The 18,698-nt window shown below is 38.1% G+C and overlaps 1 long non-coding RNA gene across 1 annotated transcript; it reads left to right on the top strand.

Annotated features, from left to right (window-relative positions):
- The first annotated feature begins 10,235 nt into the window (after positions 1–10,235).
- Positions 10,236–18,673, top strand: LOC139593076 (uncharacterized). The gene is made up of 3 exons (XR_011680201.1): positions 10,236–11,614; positions 13,023–13,095; positions 14,915–18,673. It is a non-coding gene; the product is annotated as an uncharacterized lncRNA (long non-coding RNA).
- The last annotated feature ends 25 nt before the right edge of the window (positions 18,674–18,698 follow it).

Below are 18,698 nucleotides of genomic sequence, written 5' to 3'. Positions count from 1 at the left end.
AGTATAGCTAGTAATCTTATCCCATTAAGGAGTTTCAGCTGAGCCAATTATTAGAGATTGGGAGCAGGCCTGATTTTAACAGACCACACTTGTAGCCAAATCAGAAGAGTGTTATAAAAGAGTGGGTTGGCTGGCTGAGGGGAACTGGAGGACAAGGAGGAGTCAGTGCCTGGAGGAGCTGCCTACAAGAAACATCAGGAAGGTATGAAACTCTAGCAATTTGGAGCCTTTGCAATGTAAGGACAATAGAACTGTTGCAATATAACTACAACAGTCTTTAACCAGTGCTTCTTTACTGACTTAACCCTTTCTTCATACCTCAAGAGCAAGCATATATTTGGAATGAGTAATGACATGTAAGTTCTCAAATTCTGAGCTGGCCGTTGCTGGAGGGACAAGAAACCTGCAGGTAGCACCGTTCTCCATTTTTCTGTGACTTAAGGAAAAATCTTGGGAGAAATGACATGGTGATAGTTTTCCCCTGGTAGGAGACTAGTCTGATTGCAGTCCCTCCTATTTCAGGGAGTTGCAGCACCTGCACATGCTCCAGTGAGTCTCAGTGAACAGAAGGGGACTAAAAAAGACGGACAAATAACATTTAGCCGTTTAACTGCCTATAATCTTAGCACAGTTTTAACAGATGGCTTTCATAGTGATACTGTGCGTTGCTAAAAAGCTGGCATATAACCTCAGTTAAATTCCAGGATTGCATTACATGCCTGGTGTGCTCACTGTGTGGGAGTGTGTATGTAAACACATTACCTGCCTGCAAGATACATCATATGAAAAGTCAAGACTGACAATTCTTGTGGTAGCATCATCACTCTTTGGTGTTCAATACCAACGTGTCTTGTTAAGATGTTGTAGAAGCCCAGAAGACTTTTCTGTATGTTTCAAAGAGCAGTAGTTGGATGGCTGTGAAGCCAAACAGGAATTGTTAGCACCAGCAGCCAAGGTAATAGTTGGTAATAGCAAACTGTGAGAGAGAGCAGGATGTGGCTGGAGAAAGGAGCCACTGGGAGGAAGCGCAGCATTTTTCTGGGACAAACACCCTGTTCTTGTTACTACAGATAAATACAACACAGTACAGACACAGCAATGAGATCTGATGCCTTGTAAGGGCTGACCTACAACAGAGGTTGGACAGAATTAAAGAATAAAGTAGGTGTTAATTAAAAGGTCACAATGGATCCACCTTGGGCAGTACAAGAGCCCAGCCAGGGCTACTCCCAAAATGGTCACAGAAGTGGATGACTGGTCACAGGGTCTTGCACTTTTATAATTTCTGGTTCATTTGCATACTGGATTTAGTTGTCCAATTACAGCTGTAGGTTATGAAGTCTCATCCTTCTTGTTTATCTCTTTTCAGTCCATATTGTTTATGCTCTTGGGCCTGAAATTTGGGTTGGTTGTCCTTGGTCCCCGGCTAGAGAAGGAATTTATTTCTCTAGCTGCTCTGTGAAGAGAGCTTACCATCCCTTAGTAAGAAGCTCAGAAATACACAATAAAGCAGCACAGAATCTGAAAAATATAAAAGGTATATCAGGCATATAACCTCAGTTAAATTCCAGGATTCTAAGGCATCAGATCAAGAAGTAGGCATGCGCTCTAGAGAGGAATAGGACTGCCAAAACCCCCTGAAGCCCTTTCTTACTTACTCTCTTCCCTTTGCCCTACCCCTTTATCCAAACCCCTTAAGTAGCATCTCAGGGACTCATCTAGCAGTTTCCAAGTGTGTAATTTGCTAACAAAACTTTGAGTTATTGGGGACCCTCTCACTTGTGTTTTCCCTTTCAACCCTGAGCATCTATGGATCTTGAGTGCTCCATTCCCGTGAAGGGTGGGACATCACAGATGCTGACAAGGTGGCTGTTATCCATTTGTATGCCTGCTTCTGGTTTCTTTACCATGCACCTGGCCATTATATCCTGAGACAGACTTCTTTCACTGAAAGAATAGGAATAGATTTTTTGAGATCCATCTTTCTAGAGGTCGTAATGCTGTTTGTATTTGTGCCTCCTCCAAGGCATGTAATTTAATGCCTAAGTGCTTAAATGAGGGCCTCTTGTCAGCAGCATGTGTTTTGGGGTCACTCTCTGGTGGAGAGATGATAGTCCTGGACAACAGTTAGGGAACAGCAGGGGCAGTCACACATCTTAATGCAGTGACAGCGGTTACAGATGTTTAAATCATCCCAAAGGTGGAACCTTGAACTTCTGTTATCGTTTCAAAAAGGGAACCAGAAGCGGTGGATAAAAGAACAAAAGGCAGTAGCTATCTCTGTCCTACAAGCAGAAAGGAAGAGTAACTCATACTGGAATACTGTGCCTAGGACTGAGCAATTGAGACTAAGAAAGATTGTGGTGGACATGGGTAATTGGAAAACAGCTGGCATGGATATGGAGATTGGAAAGACGCAATGAATTCTTGCTATGCATTTTTTAGTTAGTAGTAAATACTCATTGCTGACCTTTTAATTAAATGTATATGTTCGAGGCAGACATTATAATTGGTTAGATGGAGTTATCAGTGTATTTGCATAGGGGCACCTGAAGGAATCTGTAGGGGACTTTCAGCCCTGCTGTGCTGGTTTTAAGAGAGGGGTTTGAAACTTCTAAACTGTAGCAGAAGAACCAAGGAAAAGCCTAAAGGATTCCCTTTCAAGAAATTGTAGTAGAAATGTCCCCTAAACTTCTGACATCTATGTGGTTCTTTCCTCCAGCTCTGTTGCAAGCCAGCCCTGGCAATCTCTCCCACAAAGCTGGCAGCCACACAGAGAGGCACGGTCACAGAATGTTACCTGTCCTGTAAGCAGCTTTCAGCAGAACCAAAGCCACCCTGGCACTATGCAGACAAATCCCAACTCTGCTTTCTTTTCAAGGGGTAACTGAGGTTGTCTTAGGAAGGCAGGAATCATTTCCCTTTGTTTCCTTTAAAACCAAAGCTACGTCTCCAGTATTTAGCCTGCTTCAAAAATTGGAGACTGAACTGACAGATTAAAAGATGTCATGGTCTGGGAACGTTGGCAGAAAAGTTCAAGTCAAAGAGGGGATTATGTGGGAGTTTGGACATGGTGTGGAAACACCGGGAGGAAAACTGAAGGAGGAGATCATGAATACTGCTGCTGCTCACACTGCACTCTATTCATTTCTTTTCCCTTCTCAGAATTTCTCACTTGGTTTCTGAAGCACAGAAAACCATACCAACTTCTCGAAATGCCATCTTGATTTCAGTCCAGTGAATTTAATTGGCAGTAGTGCACAATGATTTGAAGAACAAGTACAGCCCCCAAGCCAGTGCTAATACTGCTGGGTCTTAGTTTATGCTGAGAATTCATTGCATGAAGCTCAGCAAAAGATCAAGACAAAAATCATTAGTTAGGCTGACTTGAAAAATTTGGAAACTGATTTTGCACTCACCTAATTTGCATGAAGCCTGCCCTGTGAAATCACATGTAGGCTGGAAGTAAAATTATTTATAAGACTAGAAAATTTTCAATTACTGGATCACTTGAATAAAAAATATCATCTTTGTGAGAGAATTTATCATCCAGTGAAATCACCAGAAAAGATAGACCAAAAGACCAAAAATCACCCTTTTCTTTCTTGTTAGAATTTTTAATGCATAAACTTCACAGCAGATTAAACCCTAAGTCTAAAACAGCTGTTTTAAGTATTTCTGTAACTAGAAATCCCCCTAAATAAAAAAAAAACCAAAAAACTGTAACTCATTCTATTTTATTTTGCTCATGCAAAGAAGGTGCTGTCATTGTGGGAGAAGGGCTGGCAGGGGTTCACAGGGGGAAAGAAGGTAGGAATAAAGAAGAATAGTACATTCATCTATAGTTAAAAATCATGTTTGATTTTTTTTTTGATAATTCAATTGTGCTAAACATGAATTCTCACCTTTTGTCGAGAGAGAAAATTAGAAGCATAACTTCAAGCAGACAATAATGAAAAGAAGGCATTCATCATTCCACACTGACTAGAAAACAGTGAGAATAAATCAGACAAATCAAGCATTGTGGTAACTGTTATACAGTCTTATGCATCTTTATGCCTATTATTAATTGAATGACAATTCCTATTTGTGGTGAGATATCTGGGTCACTTGGCTTCAAAATGAAAGGTGCTCGAGGTAAGGGACTTTGGTATGTTTTGCTGAGATGTGTCCACTGGTTTAAGGAATAGCTTTCTGCTCAATGCAGGAAGCTAGTTGCTCTTTCTTTCTGTCAATCTGTCTTTTCTTCCTTTCTTTTTGAGTTATTAAAAACTGGTAAATTAATCTTCACCTCCACCCAGGATTTTAGCTGCAATCCCAAAACCCACTGACATCCTGAATGCAGCAGAAGTGCCACAACAGGGGACCTTTGCTCAAAGGTTTGAAATTGCTCGCACGCGTTCTGGTGAATAAATATCCCTGTGGTGACATTTATGAGCAGAATCTATTCAACATGAAAAATATCCAACTAAGTTAATAGTATGGCTGACTGAATGTGAATAGTGGTTTTAAGTCTATGTACCTTTGATTTTATTAGGCTTAAGTCTTGAAGGATTTGCTATTCTGTAACGTATTGTTTGAAGTTATCATAATTTTAGGTATTACATGAAATGTTTCTTTTTATGTCCCCCTTCTTCTCCAGGCTAATTGCAATAGCAGTTGAGAATTTGTAAAATTTGAGTGTTGTTGGACTGTTGAACCAGCATGGCCTTATTGCTGGGAACCAGCATGTTTTTGAATATGATTCAGATGTTGTTTAGGCTTTGGCAACTATTTGTGGCTTCTCCAGCCCCTGTGACAAGCACAGAAGCTGTTCATGCCCCAGTACTGGTTGCACCTGCCTTAAGCATGCTATGTATTCTATTGGTAATAATCTTACACAGTCATAGGACATTAAACTTGACTTTTTATGTAATATACAGATAACATAATCCTTCACTCAATTTCTTCGTCATCATTTTCTAGAGAATCTTCTATATAGGGAAGAATAAAGCATTAGGTATGATTTGTAGTAAACCTACTATTAATCCATTTCCTTTCTTTCACAGTCTTGAAAAATAGCCTTGGCTCTGCAAACACTTTTATTTCTTTTAACGTTTTGCTTCCTTTGGATTCAGACTGTGTTGACTTTGCTGTTCACTCTGGATAACAGCTGTTCTTGTGGAATTGGTTGTTTTGGTGTCATCCTTCTCTGCTCAAGGATGTGTTTGCTCTCTGCTTTCCTCTGGAGGCAAGGTCTTACTTGGAGTACTCAAAAAAAGTTTTTATTTTGTGGTTATATCTTGCTATCCAGAATTTTACTGCAAGTGAGATTGCTCTGTCTCTATGAGTTTTACATATAAAAAAAATAAAGAAGACAAGATTGCCTTGGTAAGTTTCTCTTCGGTGCCAGCTCTCTGCAAAGTACTCTCTACATGACAACAACAAAGATCAGCGGTAGCAGGGCTGCATGACTACCTTTATATCACTAAAATAAATTAATTAAAATGAATTTACACTCAGAGTGAATGACTGCAATACTGAAATTGAGATGCACTCAAAGATGGGTAGATAAAATCTGTACACAGATTATTGCCAAGTTTAACAAAGCTGCAGCAGTAGATTAAGATTTGGCTGATAATGAAATAATTTTTTTCTCTCTTTACCAGTAAACAAATGACAATTCAAACCATCAAAAATTGAAACTAAAAGCAAAGGTATGTGCTAATGGGAATATTTATGGGTTTATGGAGAATATATTTAGGCAGTAATAAATAATGCCCTTAGAGGTAAAAGGTCATAAGGAGTGGATAGACTTACAAACTGTTTTCAGAAATATGAGGCTTTTTCAGAAAGAAATGCGACAAACCTAGAAGTAGAATTACTTATTAGTAATTTGATGGTAAAAAAAATGAAAAGTCAAAACAAAAGTATTTTTAACTCTAATATAATCTCCATGTTTAAAGATATAGCTAAAAAGGCGAAACATTAATCAGTAGCAGAGAAATATCCTCAAATATATAACAAGAAATGCCTTATTAAAAGATTAATTATTAAATGAAAGGAAATGTAGCAAACCCAGAATTTCTTCTGGGAATTACAGTAACATAGGATTCAAAATTGCTTCAAGTGATTATCTTAAGTCTATTCAATGACAAAGAAATTATCTAACCCATCTCTGTGGGGTTTTTTTCTGAGCTATGGATTTGTTTTTGTATTTCAACATTTCTTGTTGGAAAATATTTCTCCTGATGTCCTATGTATGTCTTTGCTGGAAATGGAAGTCATTTCTCGTTAACTTGCCCATCTTCCCAGAGAATGCTGATTATGAATCCATGCCTTTCCTTTGGAAGAAGCCAAATTCTCCTCCAAAGCCTTTTTTTTTTTGACTGACAAACCACTACTTCTCCAATTTTTATTTGCAACCGGATGTTTTTAAGGCTACCCTCAATGATGGATTTGCTCAGAAAGCTAATGCTAATCTCTCTAGCCTCTGAAATAATTTTAAATCTATGTCCCAGCAACTAATATTTTTTTGTAGTTACTAATACTGTGATATACATTGGAAAAGATTGTCTAATTTAATGGGATTTTACAAGCTTGAAAATCTTCTTTAGGGCTGACATATTAATCTATTTTCTTTAATCTAGGAAGCATAGGGGTTAAATTTAAAATATGGTAGAGATCAAGATTGTGAAAAGTAATTATGCAACAGCAGAATCCAAATTTCTGTAAATTTCCTGACTTCTGAAATCTTTTAAGCTTCTATACATTTGAAAAACAGTTGTAGTAGTCTTTTCTGCAGGAAGAGCCTAACAAAGCTAATTTGTTCTGGGGTATCCTTTTACCCCAAAGTCTACCAGGTATTTTGAAGTCACTGTTCTAGCAGTGCACAAGTCAAAGTGTTATTTCTGCCTTCAGCCCTTGCTTCTTATGCCATGTGTAGAAAGCAGTAACAAAAAGTAGGAAGCACAGACCTGCAGAGACAATGATGTTTATTGGACCACAGGATACACCAAGAACTGCTAAACTTTTGGGCATTTTCATTATTGAGTATTGATGCTATGGCAAATGCCAAGTTTTATGTGACAAAGTCATGTCATTGGGCACTTTTACTCTCTTACAAAATATTTAACAAGTTATAGATGTGTTGGGAAATCTGCTGATTATTTTCCCCTTCATCTTGCTTTGTGTCTGATCTCTCCTTCCCTAAAATGTTTTTGAAGTGTGTGATTCCCTCTTGCTTTTTCATGAGTGCAGACTCAGCTGTATGCAGCAAATACAGTACTTTGAGGCAGTGCTATGAATTTTTTTGTTGTATTGCTGACTTGTGAATTTATACTTGGGGTTTTTGTCAGTTATGGCTTTCACTCTGTGCAGTCCTTTAAGCACCTCATGTGCTTCCTTCTGGAGAAGCAAGAGGAGAATCCCCCTTTTGTTCAGATGAGATGCAAAGGGCATTTAGAAGAACCAGCAGCTGCCAAATGATGTGCTGCAGGTTAGCAGGCTGCATCTCTAATCCAGCTTCATTTGCCAGTGCATCACCTGCTCACGTTTTAAACTGAGTAGAAACTTGAATGTCTTAGCATGGCAGCCCATAGTGGTGGCTGTTGTACTCATACAAGAGTTTATTATTAAAACACTTGGATGTGTAAAAAATATGATTTCTGGATTTTGTTTGCTATGGCCATCACTGAGAAGATTGATTTTGACCCACTCAGGTTTCTCCTCCTGATTTGTGTTTTACATAGGGAATATTTTCTATTTCGTTTTGGTCAGAAGGAGGGGGTGCAGTGTAAGCTGGCTGCTGTTGATTTGGCACTGACTCCTAGGGTCCTCTGTGTCTTCATCACAGCTGCAAATTTCTCTCATGTAGCTCTCTTAAGGGCTGTGTGCTTCCCCAAGAGCTATTGCAATTTTGGTCAGCTGCTGCCCCTTTCCATCACCCAGTGCTTCCCTGCCTGCTGTTTGTGTTATGCACGTGTCCCCTGCATCCTGGGGCTGCTGTGTGCTCTCAGCTGGCCTTGCCTCACCCCTGGCTACCATGCCAGAGTTTTTGCCAAGCACCATCTGTATCACCTCGAAGGAAAGCTGTTGAATTGTGCACCTGCACCTATTTTGAATATCTGAAGCCATTTTGCTGCTTCAGCAGATATTATGGCATAACCTGATTTGTTTTCTTTTTTTTAATAGAAATTTGTCAGGAAATTGAACACTTTGTGCCTTTTTTGAGGAATGAATTGCAGTCGCCACTGTACTGTACCACTGAGCACACTTGACATCCATTTGGGTCAAGTAGTTTGAGTTTCACATTTAAATGCACTAAGCTTTGGTTGGCGTGAGGGTCTCCACTGCCCTGCTCTCAGAATTATTGATATAATTCTGTGCAATCTCAGCCCTGCCTGGTGCTCTGGCAGTGCCTCTGCCATGCTCTCTCCACTCCACAGATCTCTGGAAGGATATCAGTCTTCACACTTATCTGTGGATTGGGGCTCAATTATATTTCTTGCCAAACACCATCTCTGTGTTCAGTTGTTTCTGGGAAGTTTGCTTAGCTACATTCTTGTTTTCAGGTGGGAACTTGTTTTCTTTCAATTCTATAGAGATCCATTGATTAATCACTGGTTAATTATCATTGATTAATCTATGATAATTAAGCAGGTAATAACATGTTTTTAAATATTAATAATTTGCATACATGAATATTTAGTCTTTTATTAATATCCAGAGTAAGTTAATTATCTATGGTCTTTCCTGTTAAGTCATGTAACTTGTACAATGCTTGCTTTGACACAATACAGTGTCAACATTTAGGCTGTAAACTTGTTTCACAACAAATACACCTTCCATCTATTTGCTGCCTTGCAGAGTACTTTTGCCACAGAGAACTTCTCAAGATAAATTTGCTGGTGTTTACTGGTATTTTCATACTAAAAACTCATAACAATCAATGCAGTGCTGTTCCTTTCTCTCTGCACTCCCTCTGTTTCCTGTTCAGACCTCTTACCTGAAGTAATGCATGTTGTATTTTTTTTATAATCTTTTGACCTTCAGATTATAATATTGGCCCTCAGTGATGGAAAATCCCTTCTTCTATTTAACATGATAGACTGTATACTGTCGTGCACTTTCTTGAAACTGCTGAAGCTCTTGGCACACAGCTAGGTCTAGTGAGGATACACTGACATTTCTGCTTTAGGGAAAAACGTTTATTCTTCCAACACTTTGTTAAACTCTCTAGCTATCATGCTATACATAGAACAGTTCAATTTCTTTGTGTAGCTTTTTTTTGTTTGTTTGTTTTTTGCAACTCCTTGGAGCTTGTTCCTCCATTGATGGAACTTCTGCAGCACCTTGTTTCTTGCCTTGTAACTCAACTCTTGCCCTTTGCCTTAATATCAGAACCAGTTCCAAGATCCCTTTCCTTACTGGGAGACAAGTCAGTGCACAGGATTTGCAACAAATGCCTCAATAATTTTTTTTTCTCTGCTAGTCTTGTGTGATTTATGTGCAGTGCTATTCCCTTCCTGCCCCTGCTGTCATCACCTGCCTGGTTAGGATAGCTTGGTTAGGACAATGGATGTTATTATTGGGATCATAGGGCTTGCATAGTATGGAATGTGATCTTCTCCCTGGATGAGAGGGAACTGAATGAATCAAACATAGGGGTTTTGGAGGAAGAGTCTGTGAGTCACAGGACCTTATTCTTCTGTCTTTAACTTCTTAGCCCCTTCTTCTTTCCTCCCCCCAGTGTAAACCATCTTAGAAAATTTCCGTGCTTCAATTTCTCTTGAGTTCTGTGATAGGGATTTTTTTTAAACCTCTCAAAAAATAGTTTGGTACTTTAAATAGTTCAAACACTTTTTTCTAAGGTTCTTTTTTGTTAAAATCAAACTCTACATGTTAATCCATGTAAGTTACTGTTATCTAAAGACAACCACTCCAAACAATGTATCAGTTCTGCTGTGGCTGACTTCTTACATGTGGCTTTTTTGTTTTGATTGATAAACTCCTTTAGAGTGAATTTCCTCAGATGGAGGATGTGTTTTAATCCTACAACTATAGAAATAGGAAACATATTTCATCTAAACATGTATCATACGTAGAATATATGGGGGAGAAAAGTGCTCTTCCTGCGACTGAAAAATAAGAATGTCATTTTATTAATAATACTGTAATAGTCATCATAGAAGAAGTTTTTATCTTGTGCTCATTTAAGTCTGCTTTTGTAAGATCCTATAGCAGAATGATGTAAGTGACAAAATTCATTAAAGAATATATTATCAGCAGGTCTTTTACAACTCCTGGACTTTCTTGGGTCCAGTGCTAAAATAAATTTGTCTCAGCTGTCAGTGTTAAACCAAATATCCAAAAAGTCAATATATCAAAACCCAAAAACCCCAAAGGTTTTGGAAGCCATTTGGAAAAAAAAGGCAACATGTCTAGAAGATTGTATAGGGAATGAGAGGTAGTTCATCATGTTTGGATTGGAAGGAGCACACAGTCAATTTTAGTTAGTTTGAAGGTGCAGATTTGATGCAACTTCTTGTGGAGACAGTGGTGGGTGCAAGAGGAGCTCTGGGATGAGGAGACACCCTTCACCTGCAAGCATGTTGTGTAACACTGTGGAGTGATAGTCAGTGATCTGGGATACTGGGCTAGGCCACGCAGCTGGGGGAGGAGCACCCATGGTCACAGCAACAGCACAGGGAGGGTGGAGAAGCTCAGGTGATGGCTTGGGGGTGGTGGAGAACCCAGCAGTGAGCGCAAACTTTGGGGGGAAAAAGGTGGAGAGTTACTGATAGAGGAGTTTAAGTCTGTTTCTTTGGGGAATATTCTGGAGAGAAGAACCAGGATGTAACATTATCCAAAGTCCACATTTCTTGCCTTGTAGAATGGGAGTAGTTGTTCTTTCTTTGGATTTAGAGATTTTTATTTTTCTTTTCCATATTTGTCATTCCCTTGATTAGTTTGTTTATTTAAATAATACAAAGGTAATTATGATCCATTCTGTTAGAACTAATTTACAGATCAAATGACAACTCATAATGCCTACTATTTATATTACCAGTTGGAATGGACTATTCCTGCACTTGGAGGAGGTTGTCTTTGAAGACTTGCCAATTTTTTTGGCTCCTCTGCCCTTCAGAGCTGTCTTTCAATGGATTCCACCTCTATTTTTCTAAGTAAGATGTTTGCAGCTACAAATAACTGTGTGGTTTCCTTGTTCTGTGCTTTGCTGTTTACATACTTTCTCACCTGTTTATTGTTTATCAAAATTTGTGTGTGCGTCTTTTTGTTGTTCTGAGTGAAAATGCATGAGTTTTTTTACCACAAAATGACAAATGACTGAATTGACTGAATGGGAAGTGCCATTAGTGAAATCAAGGGCTTTCACTAGCAAGGCACAGCTGTTTAAGGTACTGACCTTTTGCCAGCTTACTTTGAAACCTCCTGAATTTGCTAACATGAAGTTCCATGCTGTTATATATTTACCTAATTTTCCTCTCAACACTTTCATTCTGCAGTGGAAGCAAGATCCTACTTTTCCCAAGGAGCAACAGGCACTCCTCCATCCCACTTGTCCATGTGGATTTTCTGACACCAGAAATCTGAGGCTTAGGAACTTACATCGGTAATAATAAAACACTGTAACAGAACAAAAGTGTAAACATCATTTTCAATCCAGCACCACTGCCTTTCCCTGAAATCATCTTTGCCAATGTAACTAATGACTTGGCAAAACAAGGGAATTCCATGAGCCTGCACTTCATTATTATGTATTGAACAGATGTAAAGAGTTCATGGTGACTTAGTTTGCTGTGGTTTATTTCGAAGTAGGTGGGGTTTGGGTTTTTTAATAAAAAAAACCTGTGTAGCTGAACCTGAGAAACAACAGATTGTTCCTGGCCCTGATGAATGCCCACAGGAATGAAGAAGGCAAAAAGGGATTTGTTGCCACCTGTGTGTGTGACACCACTTCAGGCTGTTCTTTGTTCTGGTTTGCCTTTGATGTTATGGTTGGTTTGATACATGGGGAAGAGCTGACTAAAATACCAGGGCATGATGGTATAAGCACACCATCTAAAAAGAACTGGGAACTCCTATGGAAATCAGGAAGGCTCAGTGTTTTCCCACAAGAAAATGGCATTTCATACCCCCTCCGGTGCAGGCCAATGTCACAATCTGCCTTTCTGCTTTTTATTCTGAAGTTATTTTCTGTCCCTCCTGAGATGGATGCCTTGCATATGTGTGTTCTGTGCACTGCTAGACTCAGATTTAGGCGCTGTGGGTGATCTTATGCCACCACAGGCCGTTGTACATTCTGTAAAACACAATGAAACTGATAAAAGGGAAAAAGGGCATCCAGGTGAATTGCCAGAAGCAGCCCTCAGGTTTCCTGAATCTCCTGAAAATAAGACAGTGAAAAGAATACACTTTCATCCCTCTATGCCAGTATATCATAATGTTCCTATGCCTGAAACTCCTAATGTTCCATATTTTCAATATTACTACCTTTTGTCTCAAGCTAGCTCTTAATTAGGCAACTATTGTGGGAATTCTATTAAAACAGAAACACCATTCTTGCCAAAATTCACAATTGCATTCCTCCTTAGTTCACTGTTTGAACACAAATGGTTTTCATGTAGCATTAGAAACTCTTCAGTAGATGAACATCTATATGCTCAGACTAACTTGGTAAGGTATATACATGTTTATTCCAGCTATGTTCCCAAGTAGATTTTTCAAGACAAGAAAACTGGATAGAATTGTATCCTAGACAGAATTCACAATGGAGAAAAGTTTGTTTCAAACTCAGCTCTTTAATTAAATTGTCTAAACAAACAAACTGCAACTCAAAAACCAGACATTACAATAACTACAGCAGGGAGCAAGTGCTCTGTTGCCTAGAGATTATTTCAAATGTTGATTCCTCAGGAGGATTGCTCTGTGATACATTTAATATACTGTCAAATATAAAATTTGGTTAAAATTTTGCTTATCTCATTGAAACATTATTCATCTGTTTTCCCTTTACTCAGAAGTAATACTTTACTGGGATGACTTCGGTTCCATTTTTGCAAGTTGTTATGTAGGTGGGAAATACTTGCTCAGGTAAGCAAAGCTTTTTGATTTAAATGGAAATAGCTTGCTTGGGTAAATGACTGCATGGTTAGACCAATTGCTTCTCCATTTCCTTAGTCTTTATTCTGTCTGCAAATTGTCAAACATGCACCTGTTAATGCTGAGATGATTATAGAAAGAAAAAAGTTTCATTCTTCCAACTTGCTGACACAGTTTTTTTCTGATAGGCCAGTCTCTGATTCAGTGGGATTTCCAAATTCATGAAAATTCAGTATCAAATGCTGAGGGTTGAAGTCTTTACTGAAAGGAAAAGAAAAATTTTTGAGTCTCTAATAATGGCTTAATCAATATGGGAAGGACTTTCTTTTACTTCATCTGTGCACCTTGAATTTAAAATCTTTTCAGTTTTCCCTCCTGTCCTCTTAGATTTTCTGGATTGTCTTAGGTGACCAGACCTTGCTAGGGCTACAAAAGTATTGATGGCAGCAGAAAATGTTTCCAAGATAACCTCTAAGCCCTCTAGAACATGTTGATGTGAGCAGGAATAAGGTGGCCTGGTTAAATAGGTCAAATTGCTGGGGGAAATATCTGAAAATAGTGACAGAGGGAGGCCTCTCAGCTTGAAAGCTGGGCCTGGAAGTAGCTCTGTGAATGGGAAACTTCCTGGAGAAGTCCTTGAGAAGTACATCTGGAAACTGTGTCAATGATAACTGTGGGAATCTAGATGCCAGAGGCATCCAGAGATACCACCAAGAGGTGTATAAACAAGGAACTGCAACAGTAATTTATCATCTGAGCAAGTGGCAAATAGTCTGGGAAAATCAAATTGCTCTGAAATAACAGAAAACATAATCACGTGTTGGCTCTTGGAGGTGAAAAATCAAAATTAGCAGCATCTATTGACTGCTCGAAGTGCTGCGTCCTACACCCTCTTGTGTTATAAAAATAACTTAATTTTTATCCCATTCCATGCTGCACATAACTTTTCCTAAACAGGGTGAATGCTACTCAGGGGCTTTCTGTGAGAGTTTGGACTCTATCCAGGCTTTGTGACATGGACCACCTCAAAGGGGAGATGGTGATCTCTGTACACCCCCAGACTGGGTGACATTTTAGGCCCTGAAAACTGTGTATGATTTCTTGCCTGTCAGATTTAAATTAATGGCCTTTTTTTTTTCTTTCTAAAACCAAGTACATTTAGAGGAATAAGAGGTTTTTCTGTGTGTGTGAAAAAATCAAAAACATATAGTGAGTTTATTTTCTCTATTAGCAAGCTGTTTCCTTCCATTGCTTTTCAAAGTATATAAAATAAAGTACAGTAAGTTTATTAATAGCGTTATAAGACTTAAACTTTTAAAGAACATTTCTAGGTATAATTTTGTAGTACTGGGAATGAAAACGAATGTTGAAACGTTTAAGCAGCACTACTTTTCAGAACTTGTGTTCCAAAGTCCTTGGAAGATAATTTTCTTTGCCATTACACTAGAACTCTGTCCTTTTAACCATAATATTTTCACATCTAATGATTTCTTTAACCTGTGAGAGGAAATCACCAGTAACTGCAAACCTGCTTTTGTGACTATTTTCCCTTTCCTTTATTTGATTTTTTCTAGTCTCCATTTTTATGCAAACAAAAAATGAAATTGCCTGTAAGTCTCCATCAATATCCATGTTTTAGTATTAATACTTATTTTTCACTCTACAACTCAAAGACTCACTGTGACTGTAGCCTGCTTACTCTACTTAATTTTGATTTGCTTCACTTTGTGCTTTTTTGTTTTTTTCAGGCTTCTGTGGACACATCTCCAGCTTGAACCTTCCTGTAATCATTTCCCAATTTTGATTTTAGGCAAATAACTGCGGAACCACAAGTCATGTCAACTATGTCCCTGATTTGATGAAGAGAGGGTATTTTGCTAGAAACTTATGAATGGTGTTTTCAGATTTAAATGAAATTCAGAACAAAGATGCATCTTGCCCTGTATGTAATGAGGTAAGTGAAAACCTCCTACAAAGCAGGTTTTCTGGAGAAGTAATGTAAGATTTCTGCAGGGTCGAACAAATTACTCAGTTTTTAGTCCTCAATTCTCTTTTGTGTCCTAGAAAATATTTTTTTTTGTAAGAGCCTTTGTGAGAAAAAAGAAAAGGCTAGAAATTCAGCCAGAAAAGCTCTCAAGATCTATGTTTTTAGAACATGGCTCCTTTAAAAAATCTTCCTGCTGGGTTGAAGAAAAATAGTTAATATTCTAAGATCTCTTATGCTGCTGTTTAGTGTCTTCAGAGTGTTATTATGCTTCCACATATTCTTTATCCCTGCATCTTTGACTTGGCTTTACAACACTGAAATGGAAAGCATTTACAAACATGATCTCGTGTCCCTGAGAAGTTTGAAGGGAAGATGTGATCATATCACAATGAGATTGTCTAGCAAATAAAAAGGACAATGACTATGCAAAAAAACCTCATTTTCCAGTGACAATCATTCTTTTATTTTGAAATGCTTTAAACCTATGAACATGAGTGAGCTAGGAGAAAGGCAAAAGTTTTAAATGCCACCTCATAGCTAAGAAACCAGATTTCAAAATAAAGGATGATGAAATTGGAAATTTTATCTGATTACTATTAAAAAATAATTTGAAGCTAGAGTCAAGCTTCTGCCAATAATCTTGGTTTATTGTCATTGAAGGCCTGTCGAAATAATCCTACAAATGGACAGTTAATTTTTTCTACGTATTTGAATCACTTTTTTTCTGAAATTGAGTACCATATTTTGTGAAGGGAGCTATTTCTCTCTACAAGACCTGAGCTGAATGTTCTATTGAAAGGCACTGGACTAACAGCTGTGGAAAGCATAATTCTCTATTTAATTAGTACACTGAACTCAAGTAATGACATTTTGGGGGGTTTTTTTGTACACTGTTCTACTGGTGAGTCTCAGGTCTTCTCTGGAGTAATTATCTCTATCTCAAGAATTAAGGAGCGTTTTGTAGAAGTTTTAATCAATCTGTACTTTGCTTTTGAAGGCACAGTACTGTGTGAGCAAAGATAAACTGTCCAATAGTCTTTGGCTTTGTCAATGGAAATGGAAGTTGGTCACAAGTTTTGTCTTTTATCTATATTTTTAGACCAACAAAGATTTAACATGGGCCACAAAACAGGCATTAAAAGACCATCCTGGTTGATGATGTTGTTTCCTTTTGAGTTAGTGTACCTGAAATGCCATTCAAGTGAGAATCCGCAGGATCTGGTACTAAAAAATATCATCCCACAAAGATGGTTGGGTTGGCCAGCAAAGACTATTCTGTTTGGTTCAAATGTTTTGGGTGCATGTGGCATATTGAGTAGTTATTAATGTTTTACATGCATAAGCTTTGATTGGGTTTTTTTTCACCATTTAAATAAACAAATTCTCTCCCATAATATGCATAGCAGTGTTTCCACTTCCATGAATATGGATTCTATCTTTATTTTACAAATAAATCATAACTTCTACATTAAGAAAGGAGTAGTATGACATTGGTTGTTTATATGCAGGCAGAAATACCTTATCTGGTTTGTTGTTTTTTATTATAATGTTGTTTGTAAAGCTCTGGAGATTCTAAAGCTAATTTTATTGTTGTTAAACTCCTGGATCATCTGTTCTGTGACTTTGTGCATTGCTGATATACAGCATTCAGAATATTTTTTTCCTTGGTGAAGGCTGTTGTTTAGTCTTGCTTTCACTAAAGCTTGTTATCATTTATCTTGTTCATCCAGCTGCAAGGTTCAAACCCTGTCCAATGAATTTCCTTAATTTCCCATGTCTTTACTTGCCTGAAACTGTTATACCACAACTTTGTATTCTTATTTAAGTGGCATCACCTGTTTTTAGCTTAGAAATATAACAGCTGATCATTTGTGTATGAACATTGGTAGCTCCTTTTGTTTTATGGTGTGGTGTTTAGGATTTAGCAAAGTGAAAAGGAGCAGAAGTGCAAGGGTAAAGGACAATGGGAACATGTGGAAAATAATAGAAAAAGCTATGGTATTTCTGGCCAAGCTTTATTATAAACTTATTTTCTAGAAAGCTAAATGAAATGGATTTATCTTGATCATCTGCACAAAGGGATGTAGGAGATAGGAGAAAAAGAAACTTCTTTACTGTGCAGACATGACCTTATCACCAGCCCTGTCAGGCAGCTATAAGTCATGGAACCATTCTTTCTTCCACCTATAAGGGAATAGACAAGGCAGCTCTCTATCCATGGAATCATATCAATCTGAAGAGCTGAGGTGACAAGAGGTCAAGAAGCACTAGGACACATAATGGTGTGAACTGGAAGTTATCCTTGTATACTGGAATAAAACTATAGCTTGTGGGTAGTCTTCTTAGAGGCTTTCAATGGGCTCTGGGTGGCTGACACCTGTTCCAGAAATAACATTGCATTCCACACTTTCTCATTACCAGTGATTCAAGTGGGCAAATGAGATGTTGCATCCATGAAATTATTCGCAAGAAAGAAATGTGCCTGAGCAAAGAGGCACTTATGTCACCACTACACCTGTTTGGGGAACAATGGCCTAGAAAAAAACACTTCTGAAATGAAACCCTGCATTGCAGAAATAGGAAAGGTTCAATCTAGTGCACGAATTCCAGTGCTGAATTTTTGAAAACTGAAGACTCATCTGAGTTTGCAGACACGCACGCGCATCTGTGCACACAAATCTGGTATTTATATAAGACATCATTCCATATGTGCATGTCTTTAGGAGGCAGAAGTCAGTCTGCAAGAATATATTCCTTAAAACCATTTTACAATATACAGCTCCTTGGAAAGACTGATGGTTTCTAGTATTTTTTCAAGCTAAACATTTACTTAAGATCCTTTGCTGAAATGCTCTTTAAAAATTTTTGTGGTGAGATTGTCGCTGTGACTAGATTCTGATTTAACTCCAAAACCAGACTGCAAAGTAATAGTTTGAGAATACGAACTTTGTAATCTGACAATACAGAAAAGATGAAGAGAAATCATACTGGAGCTTCTAAAATGGAAAATTGTAGTTGTTTCACTGTCTTTATCACAAATATATGTTTAATGGCATGCCTAGATTTGCAACAATTTTCAGATATCTTTGCTGTCAGGATGTTTCCTAATGGCCAGAATATTTCCTGCCATATTTCACCTTTAATTTGAATGGCAATCACTGCTGACTGTGCTTCTATTTCTTTCCAGAAAATTATGTCTGCAAAGTGCTGTGAGTTTACATTTGATTAAGAAGTCAGACACTTTGTCTACTAGGATCATAATTAGCCAGATGACCAGAAATGGCTCCCAGTAAGGATTGAAGAGTTGTTCCAGTTCAGTCCTTGGAGCTTTTCAGTTGAATTTAAGCTAAAAGCTATATAAATATGAGCTATAAAATATTTTTTAGGTAGGAACTCATACTGGTGTATCTTAGCATCTCTTTAAGAGATTAGGCTATGGCTTTTGAGCTCACCGTGGGCCTGTGTCCATACTTCTGGGCCCCTTTTGGGTCTCAGTCATGCATTCTATTTGGAAAAGCCAGTGCTGGAAACCAGAGGAAGATGGTACTTCTGTCTGAATTTCTTATCTTAGAATGAAGCTTTTCTGTCGGGTCTGGCTGTCTGTCTC

Source organism: Agelaius tricolor, unplaced genomic scaffold, assembly GCF_023055355.1.
Source record: "Agelaius tricolor isolate 1412-34295 unplaced genomic scaffold, bAgeTri1.0.p SCAF_9, whole genome shotgun sequence".
Classification (NCBI taxonomy): domain Eukaryota; kingdom Metazoa; phylum Chordata; class Aves; order Passeriformes; family Icteridae; genus Agelaius; species Agelaius tricolor.
Note: the sequence above shows the minus strand (reverse complement) of the source record. Positions and strands in the feature narration are given on the sequence as shown.